Source organism: Apium graveolens, chromosome 3 (assembly GCF_009905375.1).
Source record: "Apium graveolens cultivar Ventura chromosome 3, ASM990537v1, whole genome shotgun sequence".
In the NCBI taxonomy this organism is placed as follows: Eukaryota; Viridiplantae; Streptophyta; class Magnoliopsida; order Apiales; family Apiaceae; genus Apium; species Apium graveolens.
The window spans coordinates 159,782,340-159,806,294 of NC_133649.1; positions in this window are offsets into that span (position 1 = coordinate 159,782,340).

The following is a 23,955-nucleotide window of genomic DNA, read 5'->3' on the forward strand; positions in this document are numbered from 1 at the left end:
TAATTCATAATTAACTCAAATTTTAATTGGTCATTTAAAGAGAAAAAAATAGAGTTAAATTCATGTGTATACAAGAGCATATTCAACAAGAGATAGCCAACATAATTGCTAATTTTGTCAAATTATTATTATATATATATTAATTAATATTTTATTTTTACTCAATTTTAAATAAACTTCTATTATAATAGTTAGCAATTTTTAAATTTTTTCTCTAAAATAAATAATAAATGACCCATAAACTAAAAAGTTTATTATTAATATACACTTCTTATACTTATATATATATAAAACAATGATCAAATACAAACTAAAATTAAAATAGAAACTATGAACCAATCTAAACCATTAGATCTACCTAATCTACTGGTCCCCCTAAATCACCCCACCCAATTACTATGCACCTTCCTACACCCAATTTTAACTTTTCCGTTCCGTTTTTAATTTGATTTTTCCCGTCAAACCGTAAGTTTTTTTTTTAAAATCCGATTTGACTATATTTTCTACATCTCTCAACAATCGATTTGCATACCATATGTGTTATATTTCGAATTAATTTTTTTAAAAAAATTATTTGGTTTCTAGTTTCTATTCTAAATTGGTTTCTATTGAAATAGCCCCTATATATATATATAAGCTACTATAATAGAATCCTATTTAAAATAAAAACTAGAAACTAGTGAAACCCACCTAATTATAACGGCTCAGCCCAACCCATTAAATCAATTCATTTACATATTAAAGCAGATATACATACACCCAACTCTATATCACCATTAGCACTACAATCGCTTACACCTTCTTCTCCATCTTCCATTACAGCTAGTCAATTACCATATTAAATCACCACATATCTCTAATGATCACTGTCATCGTTGATCTACTTCCGCCATTTTAGATCTCCAAATATTTTACACCAACACCTACTACTAAACTTTTCAATCCCAATTGTCAAATACATAAATTTTGACGACTTCTTCTTTCTTCCGCTTCGATCTTCATTTATCTACACTCATTAAATTCGATTATATTTAAAGATACCGGATTTAACTTTTCGCCACTGATTCATGTATAAATCACTAAATTGTATGACAAAAATCACTAATTAATATCACGAAAATCACTGGGTGTATTATAAAAATCATTAATTTATATTTTTGTTGATGTTTGAAATTTGGGCTAATAGCTGGAGTGTGTGTGACTATAAACAACGATGATGTGTGAATAGGGGTTATGAAGATATACATATGTATAATATATATAATGATGTTTAGTGTTGATAATGAGATAATTTGTGATAATTAGAGGATGTGTTAATGGCATGAATTGCTGTTATGATAGAGGTGTAATATTGTGCTTGATTGAATTTTGAAACGATGGTGAAGATGCAACATGTTGATAATGTAAAACAGGGGGCTGGGAAATTAATGGGATACCAGCCGGGCGTGAGATAAAGATGAAAGAAGTTTGTGTGGTCCAGATTTAATGTAATTTAAAATAATGAGTGGGTATGGTTAGTTTCTAGTTTCTATTTTAAAAGTGGTTTGTATTTGATCATTCATATTTATATATATGCATGTCTGTGTGTGTATAGACTCATGTTTTAAAATAAAAACTAAAACCCCCTATTTAACATTATTCATCCACCTCACTTTCACTTTACTTTCACTTTACTGTAACCCAAAACCCCGAGTCCTCCCCCAAATCCCAAAACCCCACCCTTGAACCTACCAACCTGCTACCACCGCCATCACCCCCACTACCTCCATCATTCCTCCCCACCAAAATAGCCCCCTTTCAAAACCGTCATCCCATTAGTTGCCCTTCATTTTTATCATCTTCCTCCTTTCATATTCTTTGAAATTTTTCTTGATGACCTCTCTCTCTTCCCCACCCCCTCTCTCGCATCTCTCTCTCTCTCTCTCTCTCTCTTCCCCATATCTCTCTATTGTAATTACAATTTTAATAGTTCTATTTAGTGATTTTTATTTGAGATTATGATTCTTGCGCGATAAATGTGAGGATTTGATTGGAAGTGACAATAATGGTGAGATATGCAGTAGCGCTATAATGTATGTGTATAACCCGATATCAATTTTTGTAATTTTTATAATATAAATCGGTGATTTTTATAGCTTATATTAGTGATTTGTGTAAGGAAAATTAGTAATTTCAACGTTAACTAGTATTTCGGTCATTTGTGTTATATAAAATATGAAATTCGGTTATATATCTGAAGTTTTGGTGAACTTTCTATGTAAATCGTCAATTTATGTTCTTATATTAGTGATTTTAAGTATAATTTTGACGAATCTGTAATCCAAGAATGTAGTATTGGTTGTTTTTTTTGTATGTGTATGTATTATGCATGTATCTTTTACTAAAAAGAAGAAGTGCGTCGGGGAGCAAAGAGGAGAGTGCAATATACTGGGTTAAAATTTAATGAAATGGGCATGATTTTCTAATTTTTATTTTAAGGCGGTTCTATTTGATCAGACCCCTATATTACATACATACACACACACACACACATATATATGAATTACTCAAATGAGAAACCAAATAATTGTGAGAACTGAGATATAATCTCAACCTTCCATTTTAAAATATTTTTATATTTTTCTTCCAATCCACATCATATATTTCTCTCTCCTGATCATTCACCCAACCATATCTCATCTCTCTAATCGACACCCCCACCCCTCCCCCGTCTCTCTTCTCCCAACACCGTCATTGCTCCGCTGTATTGTCGGTAATCATCACTCACATATCCTTTCTTTTCTCTTGACACTCACCACCCATCCATCAAATCTCTCTCTCTCTCTCTCTCTCTCTCTCTCTCTCTCTCTCTCTCTCTCTCTCTCTCTCTCTCTCTCTCTTGTCCACCACCATCATCCCCCCTACTTTCACTACCGATAACAACCACAACCTGCTATACATCCCGCCCCACAACCTTACGCCGCTGTGCCTCCTTTTACCGCCCCCTCGTTGTCACCACTTCCTCGCCCATAAGCTTTCTTTCTCCGACGAATTCACTCTTTTCGTGCTCAGATTTATTTATTGAAATATTTGGTGGTGGTGATGTGATGGTTATAATTTTATCATTGTGTTTTTTAATTAGATCTGGTGATTTTTGTGATGATATTGGTGATTGTAGTTGATGAACGGAGTTGGTGACTGGAGTTGGTGTTTTGTAGTTGATTGTAGTTGATGATATCAGTTGTAGTGATTTTCATTTTTCGGTGGTGATTTATTATTTATAGGTGGCTGGAGTGGTGATTCTAGTATTTCCAGTGGTGATTTCTTATTTTGACGGTGGTGATTTTCTGGTAGTCGCTGGAAATAGTGATCTTAGGTGGTGGCGGAGGGTTGGGTTAGAAAGAAGATGAAGGAGGAGGTGATGGTTGGAGAAGATGATGTTGAGATTTAAAATTAGTGGTGAAGATTAAAAGTAATTTTAAATTTGTGTGGTGTAGATTAAATCTCATATATTATTTTAAAATGGGTTCTCATTTGAGTAAGACCACACACACATATATATATATATATATATATATATATATATCAATTCGAGAAGTTGCCAAATTATGGCAATCTTGATGGGTAACCTCTTGCCAACTCTAAAACTCTATTAGATTGTCAACCTGTCACATAAGATTTGGCAACCTCTACTGCTTCAATTGGGGTGTCAAAAAGAGTGTAAAAATGTCATGTGGCATGATAGTCTTGTTGGCTACTCATTGAAATTTTAGAGGTGCCAATCACAGTAGTCACCTTTTGACATCATTTGGCACCCCCAAAATGATAAAAATGCTAGAAATACTACTAATGGCATTTATCTTCATATCTATTTTAAATTATACTTGTATATGAATAGTTGATAAATTTTAATACAAATCGTTGAAATAAATTTTGGTAACAAGGGTACCAAAAGTATAATTGAAGAAATAGATAATAATACATTAGTATAATTGATGAGTTGGCAATATTGACAATCTTTATTTAACACTCCGATTGGAGATGCTCTACGAAGCGTTTGACATTTCTTAAAAAAATTAATTTATGATTTAAAGTGAGAAATTACATATAAGTGACGTAAAGGTTAATTATGTGGTTAGATAATTTTGATTATAAGTTGGTAATATATTTAGTAAATAAAGTTTATCATTAAAAAAACAAAATATTAATATAATAATTTAAATAATAGTTCTAATCACATCCGAAAGAAACTACATTTTATTCTTATTCAATAATTTTGAATATGGATACAAATATAAAGCTATACCGAAAAATATTTGAATATTAAATTAATTATATATGATATTTAAGATAAAATATAATTTATTGCACAAAATCCATGATCAAAAGTCAAGAATAAAAAAAATTGCTATATCAAAAAGAAAAATCATATTATATTCGCAAAGAATTAAAAATAAACACGCTAATTATTATGATATAAACAAAATCGAGTTAGATAAAATAATTTTACCCAAATTATTTACAAAGAAAGATTTTTAAACAATATTTATAATATGCTATAATTAATTTATATAACATAAGAAAATAAGTTGAAATGACGAAATTAGTACCACTCCCTTAATATTTTACTTGTATAAATATGGAGTATTTAAGTTGGTTTCTTAAATGAGTATGCATCGTGCTAAAGGTACAAAGTTGGGTAACAAAATTTGATTCTGTTAGGTCACACAACACTATAGAAGGGGGTTGAATATAGTGTTTTTACAATCAAATCGATTTAGAACACAAAGTATGTAACAGTAATCAAGTTTATTCAATATAATAAGCTCTGTTACAAAGTAGGTTAAACTACTCTCTCAGTGATGAACAATATCACTAAGAGCTGCTAGGTTACAATGAATAATATTCACGTGAATGATAACACATATAGTGTAAACCCTAAGCTGTGTTTATATAGTACACAGTTACAAGATATCTTCTAATTGATATGAAATATATCTCTTCCTAAAATATATCAATCAGATATTATCTTCTGTAATCCTATAGTTGTTCAACTTTCCATGCATATCTTTATTTGTTTAATCCATATCCTCTCCTGTAAATCAGCCGCATTCCTTATCTGAAGTCTTCCCGCACTTAAGTCCTGATATATCTTCTGATGCCTTAAGTTCTCATATAAGTTCTGACTTCAGTAAGTTCTGATTTCTAGTAAGTCCTGATATTAAGTTCTGAAACTAAACACATCAGATTAGACATGACATCACAAATATATTTAACAATCCCCCCTCAACTTGTAAATTATGAAAAATATACAAGTTAATAGATTTGATGATGTCAAAAACATTTAAGTACAAATGCAATGAGAGTTTATTAAGACAACTAACTATAACTTACAATACATGTAGCTTTACCAATTTCACTGATCAATCTGAATCCAAAGTGATTCCTTGTAAAGTCTGTTACCAGCTTGTCTTCAGCTTTTCTCAGAGCTTCAACTAACTCTGCTTTGACTTACATCAGTTCTTCATCTTCATTGTCACCAATCTGATAAATGGCTGTTCTGAGTGCATAAAATTGATGTTCTTTCAAGACCATATCCAAGTCTGATAACTCTAGAATGTGAAGAGTCTTCATTGTAACATAGGCATTTTCCTTTCAGAATTACTTCTACCTTAGCAGAATTCTTCCTCATAGGAATTTCTCTTCCATCATCTTCAGTTATTTTTGGAATGTATTGAGAAGCTTTTGTACCAGAGATTCTGAGAAGATCTCTTATAGCCTTCAATATGTAATCTGACCATCTTCTTGTAACATCAGATTTTACTTCCAGAAGATAATGAATATGTTGAAGCTCTTTGACAGACTTCTTTAGCACATCAGTATCAGCTAATCTGTAAGTTCTACCATCATTGAGAAATAAAAATAACTTCTTTTTCACATCTGATTTATCATGAGTATCCATGACAATTTGAGCAGACAACACTTTGTCAAGGTGCTTTTGTTTGATTTGTTCATATGGTTTATCTGTCAAAATGAAAGGATCTCTGAGAGTGACTTATACTCCTGTTTGTATCTTTTCTTCATTAGAACCTAATCCAACTCTATCTCTAGGTTGCTTGGCTCTCAACCCAAATGTTGCAAGTTGATTAATCATTAGATTGGTCTTAAGTTCTACTGGAGTAGCTTTGTTCCATAGCAGCTTCATCTTATCAGCAATTATCATCTTGCCCAAATCAACTTGAGCTCTGTTAGAGGGTGATGTTTTGATAACTTGATTAGGATTTGCAGATCCTCCTGTAGCTTGCTGTTCTTCACTTTGAATAACTTGAGCTATGTCAGAGGTTGTCTTAGATTATTCTGTCATCTTTCTTCTTTTCAGAGTTTCAACAGTTTCATCTTCTGCAACAGTATCATCAAAGACTTGAACCATTTTGCACACAGGATTCATCAGAATTTGAGGAATCTTCATTTTCTGCTTCTTTATTGGTTCATCAATCTTTGCTTTCCCTTTTTTTGGGATCAATTTCAACTTGTGATCTTGTCTTGGGCTTTGAAGCCTCAGAAGTTGACCTTTCCTTGATCACAATGCCTTTTTCCTTAGGCCTTGGAGGTTTCTTTGCATTAGAAGCTTTAGATTTAAGATTTGTCTTCTCAGCTTCAAATCTAGCTTTTTCCTCCTTTAGAGTCTCTAAATCCATTCCAGGATTATGCTTGAGAAATAATCTTTTAGCAATTTCTTCATCAAGAGTCTGAATCTTGGGATCCTTATAGTAGACAGTATCTCCCTTCCCTTAAGCTTCAGAGTTTGTAAAAACTTCTGAGAGTCTTGACTTCCAGACTGAATCAGAACATCAGACTTTGTCATCAGAATTTGATTATCAGAACTTGCTATCACAGTTTGCACATTCATAGCTTCAGAATTTGAATTCTTCTGTGTAGAAGATTTGCTAGAATTAGAAATTAGTTTTTGTGAAGAAACTTTGCTGCTTTGCTTTCCTTGACCTTGATCTTTGCCCTTGCTAGAGTTTCCCTGGTCATCTCCTTTATCATCCTTCTTCTTCAGAGTTTGGCTAGTTGAGCATTTGGACTTAACTACCTTCTCCCCCTTTTTGGCATCATCTGGTAGGAGTTGAGAAAGAAGGAGTTCCACTGAAGATTGGATCTCAGTTAATTGAATTTGTTGAGCAGCTTGATTTTGCAAGACCTCATCCAGTTGGGCCTGCTGCTTTTCTTGAACTTTCTCAATTGCTTCCACTTTCTCTTGAATAGGTCTGATAAACCTCTTTTTGTCTAATTTAATCTCCATGTCTAGTTTATCAGCTATTTCTTGAAGTTTATCAACCTTTGCTTGAGTTGTGGAGTGTAGACCTTGAAGAGATTTAGTACTGAGAGCAGTGACTTTAAGTTGTGTCTTAAAATCAGAATTTTCCAGCAACTCATCAGCTTTTGAAATATGATCTTTCAGAACATTTGAGCTTGGAATGAATTCAGGTTCATTCCACTTCTTGGTCCATTCAACTCCTCTGTGAGTTTCTTCCCATGGAACATGAGCATCTTCTTCAACAAATTTAAGTAGTGCCTCCTTTCCAAGAATTAGAGCATTAACTGTAGCACTATCTCCAGAACTTGATAACATCTCCTCATCTTCTGATAACACAAGAGTGTGTGTAGCTGAAGGAGATTCTGGAACTACTTTATCTGTTTCAGGATCCAAATCCAGAATTGGAGTAGTAAGAATATCAGCATTTAATGGAGAAACAGGTGGAGTTGACTCATTTGCTTGTGGTGCTTCCAAATACAAGACAGTTGGTATATGTAACCTGTGAATATCAATTTCAGGACTAAATCCTGAATCTTCAACTGTAGCTGTTTCTTTGAATGAAGAGATGAGAGGTGTGATCACTGTGTCTGGAACAGTGTCTTCAGGTGCTGGAAGGGCTTCAATGACTATTGGTTCTGATGAGATCAGAGATTCCTGATCCCCTTCAAAAGCTTCTTCAGCATCCTCATATTGAGCTTGTGTATCACACCTGCTCTCTTCTTCTTTGATCTGGACTTTGGTTGTGAAGGTGTTGCTTGAGCAGCATCAGAACTTGAAGTTCTTTTCCTTTTTAAAATTCCAGAACCCTCAGCTTCATTTTTTTTCTGAGGAGTTACCTCTTTAGCTTCAACCTCCTTCTGAAAAATTATCTTTTCAGCTTCTACTGTCACAGGTTCTGATGCTGGAACCTGGACCTGTTTATCCTCATCTGATTCATCTCTCATAATCCGCCTTCTCTTTCTCCTTGGTGGAGATTGAGGAACATATTTGGTCCTTTTGGTTTTGGGCCTTGAGGATGTGTCAGATTTTACAACTGACACCTTTTAAGAAGTACCAGAGGTTGGTTTGGATTTGAGAGGTGAGGTTCTAATGGTAGGTACTGATGATTATGGTTGAGAGGATTGTGCTGGTTGAAAGTAGGTTCTGATGGTAGGTTGTGGTTGAGTATTGGAAGGCTGGGTTGGTGGAGGTTGAGAATTGGTAGGTTGTGTAGGTGCAACATCTGGATATTTAGATTTGTATGTGTGAGGATCATAATTTACTAAGAATTATTTGACAGATTGAGGAATTTGGAAGGTTTTAGTACATTCTTCTTATTATCAGCAGATTATAAGTCTGTGAAAGCCCTTTTGTGAAGTTTAAAGAGTTCAATTGTCTCATTAAAGTTTTGAGGTGTATCAGAACAATAGAAATTATATATAAGCTGACAAAATCTAGCAAAATAAACTGTGTTGCTATCTTCTTTCATCCTATCACCTATAAAACCCAAAATTACAGTAGCATAATCAAAATGAGTTTGATTAAGAAGGGCATACCAAATTTGCTGACTCGGGATTGGTATAACATCAAAGTTGGAGCATTTGTTGGTAAAAGCTTTGGTAATGCAGTCGAAAAAGAAGCTCCACTCCTTCCTGATGTAGGGCCTCTTCAGTTGTCCCAACTTGGACAAAGATTTCTCATACCCAAGATTTGCAATCATATTTTGAAGAGCTGACTCCCCAACTTGTGAACTGTAAGTACAGTTTTCTGGTAGATGCAAAGCTTATAGAATAGTAGACAAGGTAACCAGATGCTCATCTTCCCCTTTGAAAAAATAATACTTGGGGACCCATTTTCACCACCATCATCATATACCCTAGACCTCCAGAACTCCAGAATTTGTTTGCCTGAGAGAAGTTGTGGTTGGGTCAGAGCATACCCAATTTCACTTTGAGCAAGAAAATCTTGAATGAAGTGAAGTTCAGAAGGAGACTCGTCCTTGTTGAGAATAGCCATGTAGTTGTTGGGAACAAACTTGGCTCCATCATAAATAAGATCCTTTAGTGCCATTTCTGTGAAAAATTAAGTGAAAAGTTGTGTGTTTGCAAGGTGTTTGATTAAATGCTTGTAAGAAAGTCCGTCAGAAGATAGATAGAAAAAGAGAGAGAGAGAGAGAGAGAGTAAAATAAGAGAGATTAGAAAATAATAAAAGTAGGTAAAAGATTGTTGAAATCTTTTAACTCTAGTATTTATACTTTTCACGTGATAACGGCTCTTTTTGGAAGTAGAACAAACATTTTACACCTGGCAGCATGTAAACAGTCAAAACATTATTAGTGGGCACGGTAAACGTGCAATAATTATTGCTCACATGCGGTTACCAAAACAAACACGCAACCCATTAACCAAATGATTAACAATGTTTTTATCTCACTTAAATATTTTCAGATAATATGACCGTTACAGTAAAAACTATAAATAAGTCAAGTAAATAAATAATGCCACATAAGCATCAGGATTTGCATGAGAACTTGACTATCATCAGAATTTAGCGATCATCAGAGTATGGCTCCTGTACTCAAAAAAATGAATGACTGTTTTTGTGTTTCTTCACACAAATACTGACTGGTTTCTTCAGAGTTAAATCAAAGAACTTTCATCAGAACTTGTCCTCAGAATTTATGCAAATAATACTTAATTGTTTGTCAGAAACAACTTAATCACCACAATAATTTTCATCATTCATATGGAGTGATAGTGTGTGTATGTGCAAATGATCAGATAAAGACTAAAGTCTGATAAACTTCAGTATATCTTAGAAATAAGGCATAACTAAGAAAAGTGCTAAAAATCTGTCTTGAATTGTGAAGTCTACTATAGAATAAAGTTATGCAAGTATCCACCTCAACTGTTTGTGCTCATTTTATGCATCTTTTGAAATTCTTTTGACAGTGGCTTTTCAGTGTAAATGAGTTACAACTGCTATCAGAATTTATGTTATTATCAGAATATTTCTCCAGTAATCAGAGAATGTGAAAAGTCACCAAGAAAAATTTGCTTTTCTAATGCATATTACTTAATACTAGAAATGCACTTGGGTCTTCCCTGTCACATATTTACTCTAGATCTTAAAGGAGTACCTGATTTCAATTTTTTTTTCTTATTATTTTTTCCAGATAAGTGAGGCTTATCAAGCATGTAGTTCATCCTTAAGATTTCCTGAAATCAGAATTTGACAGATAAGAAGCAATAATCTAGTTTGTGACTTAGTAATAAGATACACAAAGTAAATTTGACTCAGATCAAAATCAGAATTTGCTTGTGTTATTGATTTCCACATAAATAACTAATTCAAACATGGGATTCATAATTTGTTAAAGACCACTAAGTCAGCATCTAACAAGATAATCCTTATTGGATTGAATAGTCACAGAACATTCAAAACACTTTCAGAGTATATAGAATCACATCAGATAACAAGCAATGTATAATATGTTACAATTTAGGCACAAATTACATAGAGATAAGAAAATCTGTAAACACTGATCATAAAGTCTGATGTATGAGAACAAAAACTAAACAGATTTTGAGAAAGAACCTGAAACCATTCCAAGTTCATTGACCAGTCTTGTAAAAGTAGCTTCACATAGTGGTTTTGTGAAGATATATGCTAGTTGTTGGTCTGTTGGGATAAATGTAATTCCACTGTACCTTCCATCACATGTTCCCTTATGAAATGGTACCTAATGCTGATGTGTTTTGTCATTGAGTGTTGAACTGGATTACCTGTCATAGCAATAGCACTTTGATTATCACAGTAAATGGGTATTTTAGAAAATTCTAACCCATAGTCCAGTAACTGATTCTTCATCCAAAGAATCTGTGCACAGAAGCTTCCTGCAGCAATATATTCTGCTTCTGCAGTTGATGTGGAAATTGATTTCTGTTTCTTGCTAAACCAAGAAACCAATCTGCCTCCAAGAAATTGGCAGCTTCCACTAGTGCTTTTCATATCTATTTTACATCCTGCAAAATCTGCATCTGAGTAACCTATTAGCTTAAAATCTGATTCCCTAGGATACCACAATCCTAGATCAGCTGTACCCTTGAGGTACTTGAAAATTCTTTTCACAGCTATTAGATGAGGTTCTCTTGGATCATCCTGAAATCTTGCACAAATACAGGTAGCATACATGATATCAGGTCTACATGCAATTAAATAGAGTAAAGAGCCAATCATACCTCTGTAGTTATGTTAGTCCCTAACAATACAACAAGAATTACAGAGGGGGGTTGAATGTAATTTTAGCTACTTTTTAAGATTAAAGAAAAATGGTTCTAACTTAATAATATATAAGTGTTTGATTTGCAAAGTGCGGAATGAAGAGTTAGATAAATCAAAACACAAGTAATTAAAAATACAAGTCTTTAAAAACTTTCTGGTGGATTTGAATGTATCCACTAGATATATATATATATATATATATATATATATATATATATATATATCAAGAGAACCCTGTGAAGCTTGAATAGCTCACAACTGCTTACAAATATGAACAACTAAACTTACTAAATAAATGCTATAGGATTCATCTTACAGTTGTTTCTCTGAGAATGTAATTGCTTAGTCTTCTTGTTGTTCTATTTGCTACTCTTGGTTTATATATCACCAAGATTACATAGTAATAAGACAAGATAATAAAACAAAACCTATCAAGTCTAATACCATGCTACTTCACTACTCTATTCCAGCATCTTTGAATATCTTCATAATAGCATGTAAATGGTAATGCTTTTTTGTTCTCAAAAACCCAGCTGAATAGTCTGCCACATTCCTTTTGCAAACACTCGACGCATGTGACCGTGTTGTCACTATCAACAGATGTTTGAATTGATCATCCATCGGGTACATGATTATCATCCGTTGGGTTGCCTTGTTGATCATCCGTCGGGAGCTTTGTTGATCATCCGTCGGTAGCTTTGTTGATCATCCGTCGAGTAGGTATTTGTCACTTGACTTCATTTCACTTATGCAGAATTACAAGACATCTTATATTTATAATTAATCAACCTATTCTGCATATCTAGTTAAAGTCAACATGACTTATATGCTACTACAGAGTCTATACAAAGGTGTTTGCAGAAATGTGCTACATGACTTATTGTTACATAAGCTACTCACTCGATGAATGTCAAATCATCATCCGTCGGGACTATATTGAGTCATCCGTCGGGACTATATCTGATTATCCGCCGAGTGCTACTTTTTTCACTAAATTAAATCTGCTAAAGTGTTTTGTTAATGAAATCATCAAGTTCACAACATATTCCCAACAATCACCCCCAATTTATGTCTACTAGAATTGTAGCCATAAATTAAGAGAAACTTGATGATAACAAAATACTCTAAGAATACAGATTTAAAAAAAATAGTAGATACAACTGAAAAGTGCTGCATTAGTCACTGAAAAATTTACAAGACAAAGTGTACAAAGATTTGCTCACAATCATTTTCAAGGTGCTCCTCTAGTCTGAGCAGATTGATCTATTTCCTTGATAGTATGGATTTCTTCCCAAGCTTCCTGTTATTTTCTTCAATCTGATTTTGGAGCTGTTTGTGGAATTCAAGTTCATCAGATTCTGAGAGATCTTGCATTCCTTACATTTCCAGAAGAGTCTCATTGCTAGAGATGCTCAAGTGGTTTTCTAATCTGAAGAATCTTCTAACTCCCTTATCATCCATGAATTCCATTAGCCAGTAGGGCCTTAGATGCACTCTACTCCTTGTGTAAGGATTGGTTAAAGTATTTGGGAGTGCATCTTTGGCTCTAATACTCCTTAGTTTTTCAATCTTCTTTGGAACTAATCTTCTAGCTGTCACATTGAATCCAAAGTTCTTTTTGAAGGATGAATAAACTTTTATTAGTACAGATTGGCTCTCTTGAAGAATCCTGTAAAGTGGCAGTGGTATCTCTTTTCCTCCCTTGTACTTGAATACTAACCTTCAGGTAGATTCCTGTAAGCATCAATCCCTCTAACTTCTTCCAGTTCATCCAGATAGTGGTTTAGATCAGAGAATTCCTTGATATCACAGATGTACATGATATCTTCCTTGTTGACTTTTGTTTGAGCTTTGGTTAGGAACTTGGATCTGAGAGTTGAGGGCTTCACTTTCTTGACTGCCCTGGTCTTTGTCTTCTTTGGCTCCATGAAATGAGGTAGGTTAAGTTCAGGAATTGGTAGACTGTCCCAGTCTATTGGTTCATCCTTTGGAATGATATGTTCACCATGGAAATTCTTGGATGGATCTATCTTGAATTCTTCACGTGCCACAGAGGGCATGGATGTTTGAGTTGTTATAGAAGTAGACTCTTTGGGAAAGTATCCTTCCATCTCCTCATCACTGAAATCCAATTTTCTCTTGATTCTTTGCTTGTACCTTGGCTTCTTGGTCTTTGGAGGTTCATCTTGCACTATTTGATCTTGAGATTCAGCAATGACAGATGGTTGTGCAGAAATTTGTTGTGTGGGTTTCACAGCTTGCAACTTGGCCAAGATAGCAGCTTGCTCCTTCTTTTGTTTGAGCTTTTTAGCATCTAGAGCAACTTGCTTCTTTTCTTGCTTCAATCTTGCCTTTTCTTCCCTTTTTGCTTCAACAAATTGGGGGTGTCCAGCCACCACACAAATTTCCTTACCATTTCTGAAAATCTTTACAATTCTCTTTTTCAATGCTGAATCAGCTGGATCCTTGTAGAATGCAATAGATCTTAACAACAGTTTCTTCTTATCAGGCTTTGGTGTCTCATACACTGTGTCCAAAGGGTTCTTTAGTGAAGATTTTGGGTAGTTCACCTTTGGCTTCATGATTAGATCTGCCTTTGGAGATTTGATGCAGGATGTCTGGCCTCTTTCCCGATAGTTCATGCTCATTTCATTCACAGAAATTTTCCTGACTTGAGAGTGATGAATGGTTGATTTTTCTGGCTTCTTTGCTAGGCCAAATTTCTTTTGAATATCCTCATCAATTTTCTCCCAGTTTATTGTACTAAACTGCTTCTTCTCAGCTACTCTCAAAGTGGTTGCTGCTTCATTAATTAGATTAATGCTATCTTTAGCTGGTGGCTTTGTGAAAGCAATTATTGGCACAATTGCTTTACTAACTTGAATGTTGAGTACTTTTTGCTCCCCCTCACTCCTAGAGCTCTCTTTCTCCCCCTTTTTGTTATCATCAAGCTGAGTAGAGGAGGAGGTTTGTATAGCCACCATTTTCTGAAGCAAGTCTGTTTGTTGAGCTTGGTGTAGATGGATTGCTGTAAGAGATGCTTTTATTGCTGTCATTCTTGTATCTAAGGCATCTATCTTTGTAGCAAAATTAGAATTTTTCCTGAGTTGTCTCTTAATGTCAAACATTGTAGCTTTTGGAAGTTTAGAGTCCATCCTGTCAGAAATGTCCTTTTTCATCTGATCAATATCACCTTTGATAGTGTTGATATCTTGAGCATGTTGAAGACCTTGGATTTGTTGTAGTTGCAGAGAAGCAAGATGTGCTTGAAGGAGCATTTTGGTGCTGGCATTTGTGGCGGTTTGAAGAGCAGAATTTGCCTGATTTATAAGTTGAATCAGGGTTGTTGTAACACCCCCAAATCCGGGGTCAGGGATTCGGGTTGTCACGAGTTCCATATCCCTTAACAACACTTAATCTTAACAATCAACCAATTTCTGCGTACTGTGACCCCACAATATACACACACACACCGCAAGTTATAGTCTCAGAGATGAATACCCAAAAAAAAATAACACAAGTCATTTTATTCTATATAATAAGTCATTACACCTCAAGAAGGTTCTAAATAAATTTACATTTCTTTGCCATTATTACAATTCATATTATACATAAGTCTAGTTTATCAATAATTGAAAACCTAGCCTATTGGTAGCTCCTACCTCAGCTACGGCGGCATCAACGCTTCCAGAAAACTGCGGAACATTTTCTAACCGCTTGCGAATTGGAAGCTTGGTCCTGTTCATCTTGTCTATCTGATGTTGTGTGATGAAAGAAGAAAGCAAGGGTGAGCAACAAGCCCACCAAAATAATATGTATAATGATTTACAATATATGAGCATTCTCATAGTACTCATGAAAGTCTTGGTCAAGAAGAAATGAACCAAGTTTGATATCTTAATGCGATGAAGTCGCAAAATATTCAGTATATATACATATATACTTTTCAAAATCTTGGAAGTCCTCTTCCATGCATAATATACACAGAGTTCCAGTTTATAACTGTATAAAATATCGTTGCAAGGTGATCTCATATATCTAACCTTGTCTCAACATTTTTCTGAAAATCTTTGTCATGCATAAGATAATCATTTACTAGATATAAGTTTAAAAGATGAAGTTACAAGATACTCCAATTTACTTATATCTTTCCGAATACTACTTGAACTACCACCGTTCAAGTTATAATTAGTTCCTCCCATAGATTAAGCTACAAGACAAAACTTGTATAGAATCAATCTTTAAAATATCATCAAAATAAAATGAAGTTACGAGATACTTCATTTGATGCAAACATCATTTTAAAAACTCGACCCTGCCAACACTCAACAATCGCCCAACCGTAGCCTTTCTATCGAAGTGCTCTGGGTAGTGTTGCAGAAATATCCAATTGGATGATGAACTCATTACGGGAGTTTGCCGTGCCAGGAAGACCACTTACGATGATCAGCCGTAGTAGTACAACCCCACCATTTTCTACATGTAGAGGAGAACCTGTCGGATTTACTTGTCAACCGAACACTGGACTCCTAAGGAATGAGCCGTCTTAGCGGAACTTCCAGGCCATTTTGGGCCAATATAATAAGGCTAGGCCGGCACCACTCGACCACTTACGCCACTCCTAGTTCAGATAAAATCCATGACTCTGAAACGTAAAGCTCGTCCCCCCTTTCCCCAAGTAGAAACTTGTTGATATGGCTCCACCAAGAAGTCGTATCTAGTTGGAAAGGAAAACTCACCGATATTTCCCAGGCGATGCCTGTTAATGGATTAACTTGTTCCAAGATTTTTACTTCCCGAGTGTTGGGTAAGTAATCAAAATTCTTTTATCAGGACAGCAACCTTGTTGCGAATTTAAAACACACCACAGAGCCGGATCCCTCAGTTTTTGAGCGAGTATTTAAATCCCCTTCGAAAGGAGGATCTTAAATATAAAAATGAGTTTTGGGATCCGCTCTAACTTTTAAAAATTATTTTGAAGACTCGCAAAACATTTTTAAGAATGTTCAGAGTGATGCTGATTTAATAAAATAAATCAGTCCCAATATATATAAAATATCTGAATATTATTATTTAAATAATATTCCCATAAAGAATAATCTTTATAAAAATAATTGAAGTAGATGTTGTAAAACTTATACTTGAAATGACTATTAAATAACCAAATATATACTTATACGAAAGTAATATCTTTATTTGAATAATCAAAAGTAAGTTTGATTATCGACACATTATCCTTTAATAAAATAAAGAATAATAATTATATAAAGAATCAGAGTCATGAATCCGCGAATGAATATTCAAAATAATATTCAATAAATAATATAAATTAAGTCATAATTCCTCGAATGAATATTCAAATAATATTCAATTAATAAAATAAGCTGAGTCATAAGCCCTCGAATGAATATTCGAAATAATATTCATTAAATAATATAAAGTTATCGAATAAACCTTATTCGATTAATAGTTTTGAAAACTATAACCATATATATATATAAATTTATATATATATATATATATAAAATCTACTCGGGATCCTCGACTCCCGGTTTTAGAAAATGTTTTCACCTTTGGGTCCCTATACTAAGGGTATACACAACTACTGCTTATCTCTAGCATATGTATTATGCAACTTTATAAGCAATTGAACCAACAGATATATAAATCAAGAATATGAAAAAGGCATGCATATATACCATATCACATGCTACAATATATCACAAGAATTTGCTAATAACAAATATGCATTTATCGCAAGATCATGCATATACACATATACATCACAACAACAGTATAACGGGTAGAAAACTTGCCTGAGTGCTCCCGGATAGGCTTAAGCTTAGAGTGGGTCCGATAACCTATGAACAACAACATAAGTCGGAATTAAACCCCGGTCGCTTAAGAAACTAGACTTTAACCATTTAGAGTCCTAACGTTCGCTTTCGAGCTTAACGATTTACTTAAGTCGCTCGAGTACCCTCGGCTCCACCATTTTTAATAATTTAACCACTAAGGGTTTTAAGGCGATTCTTTCGCGAGTATCTTACCAACTGCCTAATCCACTTTACATAATTGTTTCTTACCCCAATTAGTCATTTAAGGTCCTTAACCAAGGTTTCAAAGTGAGGAGAGGGGTAATGATTCGTTCGCGAAACGTCGTTACTTAAAACGGCCGTTTCTCCTAAACCGTACATTGGAATCAAACGAACTACATATCAAAACGAAGCTCGTAACATGAACTATCTAAACATGGCAATGGTCAAAATCTAGCAGGGAGTTCTCGGGTCCTAATGTTATGAACAAAAGCAGTCTAAAGTAAATCGGGCATTACGACGACTATATTTACGCGATTTCCCAATTTTATACCATTCCAATTCAACCACCAATCAATCCATAATCACAACCCAATCAAAACTCCATCCATACCATACTACAACAGCCCCAACAACTCAATATTACCAATTCATACTTATTTCTCAATTATGAACTAAGAGTTTACTTAAGTTCATTAACTAATAACCAAGACTTCCAACTCCAAAAATATCACAAAACCAACCAATCTCTAAACACACAATAATCATGCCTCTCATCAACTAAACTACTCATAACAAGCTTTAAACATGATTACACACCCATTACACTAACCCGTCATCTAAACATTAGGAAATCTAAACAACAAAGCTTAAGACTAAGATCATGAAGAGTTATACCTTCCTTGAAGCTTTTAATCCATGAAAGATCCTTGGAGTGCCCATGGAAGCCTTAATCTAACCTCCTACAAGCTTGTTCTTTCAAAGAAATCAAGAACACAAAAATTAATTTCAATAAAGTACTATTCACCATTTTCTTCCTTGATTTATAAAAAAAGATTGGCTTGGAATTAGAAGCTTAAACTTATAGGAAGTATGTAACTATCCATGGGGAAGCTTAGATAAATACCTTGCCAAATAGTAAGTGGTGGAGCTTGGATCTTCATTTTTTAAGAAAAGGGGCCGAGAGCTTCATGAAGAAAATGGAGGGTTTTGTGTTTTGTTTGGTGAAAAATGAAATGTTTGGCTTGGTTGGTTGAATTTTGATTTGTTTTAGGTTAATTACCTAATTAACCTTGATTTTGTGTGGTTATCATTCAACCACACTTCCTCCCCCCCATGTCATGCTTACATCATCAAGTGATGTCACCCTCCCTCCTTTGTCCTCTTCCTATTGGTTTGATGACATCATCCCCACTAATCCCTTTGATTAGCTTCTAATTGTTTGCCTAATGACCGTCGATCTGTTATACGGTTCGCTTAACTTTCGTTCTCGTTTCTCGTTTGAGGGATCATACCCGGGATCTTATTACTTGGGTTTCCTTAACCTTTCTCCATACATTAGAACACTTTTATGATCCTCTCTTATAATCCTTTAATTTAAATCCTTCTTATCCTGTTACCTTATACTCAATTCTTTCCGTATGTAGTGGATTTCCGGGAAAAATCAAAGTGTTCGGAATTGGATTCTAACGATCTTTACATACACTTATATACCATGTAGAGTACTAATAAAATCTCAGAATATCCATAACAGAACCCCTACATAGTGTGGCATGAAAAGTTTTCTCATTCAGCATAATATGCAAAATCACTATTCATAAGGGTTTCAAAAATTTCCAAAAATTGGGGTTATTACAGTCTCCCCTCCTTAAAAGGATTCCGTCCTGGAATCAGATAGAAAATGAATAGGGATACTCTCTTAGCATTGCACTTTCTAACTCTCGAGTAGGGATGGCAATTTATACCGAACTAATGGATACCCGATCCGTACCGATCCGATTGGGTTTTACCGAACCCGAATATTTCGGGTTTGGATTCGGGTTCGGGTTTGATTTTTAAACCCGAACCATTTTCGGGTCGGGTTTGGGTTTAAGGCATACCGTTCCGACCCGAACCCGAAAACCCGAAACCCGTTTCATTCCGACCCGAACCCGAACCCGATCCGAAACCCGTGTTAATATATAAATAATATTTTATATTTTATAAGTAGTAATATAATATATAATATAATATATTACTAATATTAGTACTAAAAAAATTAATTTTTATAAATTATTGCATTAAAGTCGTTTAAATATGTTTTTAGCAAGTATGTTCAATACAAGTATACTAAAGGTCAAGATTGTTGCATTATTTTACTAACAGTTTTAATCATAGAGGTATGATTCATTGTCTTATCTGAACCCTCTAATTCAATCCCAAAAATTTCAATATCGTCGTATTGATGAGCACTTTGCTCATATCAAATCATAATAATTTTTCACTAGAGTTTGTGCAAATTAAGGTACAATTTGATAGTGATCTACAAACCCGAATCCGAACCGAACCCGAACCGAACCCGATGGGTTCGGGTTTAGTGGTTCGGGTTTTTCCGGGTTCGGGTTCGGGTTTAGCAAAAAATAATCGGGTTCGGGTTTGGTTTTTGCCAAACCCGTTCCGACCGACCCGATTGCCATCCCTACTCTCGAGTAAATTTTCCCACATTGTGGTCCTACCACCAAACTCTGCTTAGTTTGATAACCTTTCTCCTAAGCACTTGTTCCTTTTCACTCTATAACCCTTCCTGGTTGTTCCATAAAGGTTACGTCGGGTTGCATGTCTATGCGCTCATATGCCCCTATTTATCTGGCATCCGAATTACACCTCCTTAACATTGATACGTGGAACACGTTATGACTTGCTACATGTTCGGGGGTAGGGCTAGCTCATATGCTAACTTCCCAAAACGTCTTAATATATCCAAGGGTCCAACAATTTGTGGACTTAACTTTCCTTTCTTTCCGAATCTCATCAATCCTTTCCAAGGGTTTCCAAGGGGATACCTTTAAAACACTAGGTCCCCTACTTCCTATTCTTTGTCCTTTCGTGTCAAATCAACATACTTCTTATGTCCATCTTGGGCTACCACCAGCCGTCCTCTGATTAGATCTATTATATCCTTGGTCCTTTGGATACTGCGGGTCCGAGCATCTTGCGCTCTACAACTTCATCCTAACATAAGGGAGATCGACATTGTCTTCCCTCAAGGATCTCATAAGGCGATATCTCAATACTGACATATGATCTATTGTCGTAAGAAAACTCAATCCGTGTTAAGTGATCATTCCAATTTCTTTCAAGTCTATTGCACAGACTCTCATTATAGCTTTTAGCATTAGAGCTTTTGCTTCTCAATACCCATTCTTTTCCAGTTCGTAATCTCTACTACCTTCCGTTCCTAATATTATACTGGTTATACTTTTGCTCGTTAGCGTTCTATAACCTTTTAATAACCACGTCAACCTTAGTATCACGAACGCGTTAGAATCGGAATACCACCGTACTGATACTACTTCCTTTAGCTGCTTCCATCTTCGAAAGCTTGATCCATCATATAGAAGTAAAGGAATTTGTTGAGAGATCACTATGATCATGAACACTTGTTCTATTGCATAGTTAGTATAGAATGTGGCCAGCCTTTAGTACTTGACAAGCAATTAAATAACATGTGGTATCCTACTAGGCTTCTATCACAAAGATAGATAGTCATTCGGTAATACCTCCCCTTCTGGAAGGGTTGTTCTTCTCAGCTCACATGAAATGAAAAGAAGAGAAAAGAACGAACTGAAGAGAATTGTATATATGTAAAAAAATATTGCCATAAATATCTGGCTTGGAATCTACCTCTGAACTATAGAGGTTTGTCATAGGAGAACAAAATATATATGTATTTATATCAACATCAAGTATTATAGCATCGTATTTCACATGCCTAAATATTTTTGTTATTCCGTCCATCATTCTATGGACCCATGCTCTTCCTCGAGCTTATACACAATCACCTTTGAAACTCCCTCGATATCGAAATTCGAATCTGGGATCTCATTCTAGACATCATTGTTACTAGAATTCTATGCTTGCATCGCAACCTTCCTCGTATAGTAATACGACTCTCTATTGATAAGAAGGAATAAATATTCAATAGGTAGATAATCTACTTAACCAGTCTATTCAACGACAACTTATACATCACCACAACCCGATTAGGGGTACCCAATCTCAACATCCATTACACTACAACTCTCACGGTTGTAATCGGCTCATTATTCAAAGAATCGTTGCTGCATTACTATGGTCCACCACTGACCTACTGTCGTCATTCATTTTCTTTGGAATCTTAATAGCTAACCATACGGAGTCCATAACTGTCGTATCAAATTCTTCTAAGGAGTTAACATAATCACCTTTCATGATTTATGAAGAACACTCCAAACTCTGACGTACTTTCATGACATGAAGTAGATAAAATTGCAGAAGAGTTTCAGTCGAAGCAACGATAGCAGGTTAATACCATTCTTAATCGTATACCTTAAATAGAAGACTTAACTCAAGGGTTCGTCTAGTCCTTTTTGAAACATGGTCCTGGCTTATCGCAAGATAGTATCTTCTGAGATAGATAGCCCGCTCATGGCGATTACACGAATTAAACCTTTACCAACTACTATTACGGTTGGGTATTGCACAGTCATCAGAAGGAATGTCAATCTTCCAAACCATAATACAACCTGCATAGCTTTAACCATCATCACTGTATTCCTTTGGCACAAGCGCCTATAATTATCCTCTTACCTTTAAAGTGTCGGCCACCTCTTTGGCCTTTCCTGATAGTAAAATTTCCTTACAGTCAATGTCATTTTAACCACCTCCAAATAAATTTTCTACCTTATTTCAATCACAGCTTATGTGAAGATGTTTTCCTTAAAATCTGATGAGTAAAAAAAATATCACCCTTTTTCCATAAGTTATTGCCTTAGTCTTTAGAGGTTAATCACTGTCACGACTGACTCTCAATCATACTTAGAACATCTTTTATCTTAGGTCCTAATTGCCCTGAACAATTTCGACCTTTACTGGTTCGATCCATACTTTCTCGTGGTTTAACACGTGCCCCACTTGGCATCATTATAATTACGTCACATTTCCTTTATCATAATTTCTATTCTTGAGAATTTTGAATATTACCTTTCTCCTTGTAAAACCTCTAGGGTTATCCTTGAATCGTTCCTCCTGTATTCCCTAGATACAGGGCATATCAAAATACCGTTTACTAATACCAGAATCATTGTCTATATACTTCTGAAAAATTTCTCCACTGATTCTTAAAGGTTGTTATTACCTTAATCCTTTCCAATTCATACTGTCAAAACTCATACTATCCCTATTAAGGGTGAAATGCCAACCTTTATGCATTCCCCTAGGATTCGTTTTAAGTTACCGATATTCTATCCTTAATTCCACCTTTAAAAAGGTACAAGCATCCTTCCATGGATAAATAAAGTCATATATCCCTGATAAGGGTATCTTATTCAATCATTTCCACCTCGATAGTCTATACCGAATTTCACAATAAAATCTGTATTCAAAATGAGGTCAATCAATTATGGCCTTCAAAAGATAACAACGGTTATATGCTTTTCTTTCCCAATTTGGTAATGACAACAGGGATGTTCTGGAAGATATTGGTCGTGGTCAACGTGAACTTCTTCTTAATAATTCCGTATTTACTTTTGTTGTTTATCTCAATAGTCATCTCAATGTTGGGATATCGTTCATACCTGGCGTCTCCCTTTCTGGGTATCAAGCCACTGGTCTTACACTTCACATTCTTGAAGGTCACTTCCTTCATCCAATTTTCCTAATTTCTTACTTCCTTGTCTCCTCAGTCTATCTGCGTCTCATTATTTATCCTTCGAACTATCTCAAGGTTTCCTCGAATCCTCCCAACTTACAGGGGATAAAATATATGTATCTCTTATACCTTCAACCATCAATTTAACTCATGGTGAATCACCCTCATCCTGACGATTACATACTTTTCTATTTCTATTACTACGAGTCTTTAGGGTTTCCTCATATCCAACTCCCTTATCATTCCTCAAACTCTCTTGCCTTTATATTCCTTTCCACTTCAGTTTCTTTTTATTTTCCTTTATCTTATCCTTAGTTCATGAACCAACACAACATAAGTATTGATTTCAAACATCCCGTCATTCTGGATTCGTGTCCTCAGAATGAATCTTGACAACTTTTACAACTTAGATTCATAATTCATCATACTCATCCGCTTTTGTTCTAGCTCCAAAGCTTTTACACTATCTCCTTATCTTTGGGAATTACTTTCCCGAAAACAATTGACTGAACTTAAATCAGTTTATTATAATCTCTTGCTTCGTGCCTTCCTTGGCCTTTCACCAACGGGTGGTCTCTCTCTTAGGAGGGTAAGTGACAAAAACAGTCTTTTGTGATTCGTCAATCATTCAGAATCTCAAATGATTCCTCTATTTCTTTTAGCCAGGCTCTTGCCTCGACTAGGTCAA